This window comes from Pinus tabuliformis, chromosome 1_1 (genome assembly GCF_031772625.1).
Source record: "Pinus tabuliformis cultivar Carrire ecotype Pingquan chromosome 1_1, CPIR1, whole genome shotgun sequence".
Taxonomy (NCBI): Eukaryota; Viridiplantae; Streptophyta; class Pinopsida; order Pinales; family Pinaceae; genus Pinus; species Pinus tabuliformis.
Window position 1 is genome coordinate 967,101,837 of NC_142297.1, and position 2,844 is coordinate 967,104,680.

Here is a 2,844-nt window from a genome sequence, read left to right on the forward strand (position 1 = left end):
TATATATATATATAGAATACTCTACATCTACATTATTTCTATGCATAAAGAAACTCAACAAAATTTAAATGCCTTTGAAATACAAGTATAAGAAATGTTGAACATTATATATATATATATATATATAAATTTGTGTGTGTGTGTGTACACATACACATACATGTGTGTGTGTGTGTGTGTACACATACAAATACATGTGTGTGTGTGCGCACACACACACACAGATATATATATATATATATATATATATATATATATATATATATATATATATATATATACTTTCAATTTTTGTTGTTTGTTAGTACAGGGCTCCATGGTTACCTGTAATCGATAAACCATGGCTTGTTTCCTGAGACCTATCTTCCAAAACTCAGGACCAACATCTTGAAAACCTTGGTGGAATCACATTTTTTTTAGGTTTTTGAGAGTTAAACCTAGATTCAAATCCCATCTCACCCTACAGTATTTAATCGCTTACTATATCTTAAGTATTGATTCAAGTCAAACAACTCTTTCTTTAAAAAAAAAGAACAATTCTTCACATGACAATAAAATTTTACTTTGTACTATAGTTTTTTCTTGTCTTGTAAGCACGGGTCTCTATGTCTAGTTCCCTTCAAACCAATTTCATTTATCATCGTAAACTTTAATTTTCCTTATTGTTCTAAGTTTTCTTGTTCCTACTTTCCTCTATTCTATGTTTACAACACAGGTTCTCTAGTTTTTCTTACATGTTCTTGTTTCCTGACAAGCTGCAACCAGAATGTCAAAAATACAACAAATCATACTAATTTATTAAGTGAGAATTTACTTAGTCCTAGAACTCTACTTACCTTTGGATGAAATTACTTATCTAATATTTTGAATCATTGACCGGAGAATCCACAGTTTTATCATTTTTGTACCAACGTTTCGAATCCCAAATGGGATCCATCATCAGGATGTGAGAAAGATGATGAGCAGAAGAGCAACACAGCATTGATAAATAGTGGTGAGGATAAAACCAATAAGAATGACAAACTGTCGGCTGTCATAATTTTTATAATTTTAATTAATTTATTAATTTGTTTTATTAATTTTATTAATTTTTGAATTTAATTTTAATTTTTATATAATTTAAAATGAAATATCAACTGCGTAGAACAAAATAACGCTGAAGGAAACGCAGCAAGAGGTGGCAGCAGAATCGATGGTATCAACTGCTCAAACGCTGGAGAAAACGCAGCAGGAGGTATCAACTGCGAAGAAAAAAGCAGTTGGAATAAAAATATTAGTGATGAAAGTGTTCTGGGTAGGGATCAAAATAATGTAGCCAATCCTATGCAAATCGCATCAGTGACTCCAATGACTCCTCAGAAGTCAGATAACCTTGCCAACCCACAGAGCAGTGACACATTAATAAAGATGGGCAGTGGAAAGCAGAATGATAAATCAAAAAGAAAAGTAGTTAACCTGTCATCTCTAGAATTAGATCCTATAATCATTAATATTCTTAGCAAAGGCTTGGGGTTTGCAGTGACACCTAAAAACCTTCCCTTTGAAAATATGATTTGTAACATAGAGGAGGGGATCAGTAACCTTACTCTGGAGGACAAAGAAACATTGAGGCAAGAGTGCTCTTTAATCATGAGGAAAACCAAAATCCCCAAAAGCAACCTAAGTAAAGAGGAACAAAAAGCCTTCAATTCCTTACGAAGCAATGACAAGGTCGTGATTCTTAAAGCAGACAAAGGAGGAGCCACAGTCATACTGGACAAAGAAGATTATGTTTGCAAGATGAATGATCACCTAAACTGTGGCAGTTATAAGAAGCTAAGCAGCAATCCCATCCCCAAAATCGTGAAGGATGTAAAGAAGATTATCTCTAATTCAAACCTTGACGATAAATTAAAGAAGAAGTTGATCCCCTCCTGTGAAACTGTTCCCAGAATCTATGGATTACCCAAAATCCATAAGGAAGGGGTCCCCCTTAGACCAATAGTTAATACTATTGGTTCCCCAACCTATGAGCTTGCGAAATATGTTGCAAAAATTCTCAAGCCCCTTGTCGGAAACACTGATTCCTTCATCAAGGATTCCCAGGACTTTGTGAATCTTATTAAGAATGAAAAACTGGAACATGATGATATCCTTGTAAGCTTCGACGTGGTATCCTTATTCACTAAGATCCCTCTTGATGAAGCCATTCAGGTTATAAAAGAGGTTGCTGATCCAGGGACTGCAAAGCTGGCCGAAATCTGCCTAAGGTCGACGGTGTTCACATTCCAAGGAGTATTTTATGAACAGACATCCGGTGTGGCAATGGGGTCCCCCCTTTCGCCAATAGTGGCCAACCTTTACATGGAATACTTTGAAAAGAAGGCCCTGAATTCATATCCTTTGAAACCAGCCTGGTGGAAGCGATTCGTCGATGACACCAATATAAAATGGACTCATGGAAAAGCAGAACTCGAAAAGTTTTTCACTCACTTAAATTCAATCTCTCCAGATATAAAGTTTACAATGGAACTTGAAGAAAACAAGAGCATTCTGTTTTTAGACGTCCTAATCATCAGAAAAGAGGATGGCTCTTTGGGCCATAAGGTTTTCAGGAAACCAACCCACACAGAGAGTTACCTCCATGCTGATTCCCACCATCACCCTGCGCAGAAGGTTGGTGTTCTAAACACGCTTGCCATCAGAGCCCTTCGGATTTCCGACTCAGAGCACCTGGAGGAAGAGAAGAAGCATCTAATCTTAACTTTTAAAAGTATAGGCTACAAGGAACAAGAAATTAAAAAGGCCATAGAGAAAGCTGAAAAGAAGTTGTTGTCTCATGAACCTAAGGCTCAAGACCAGCCT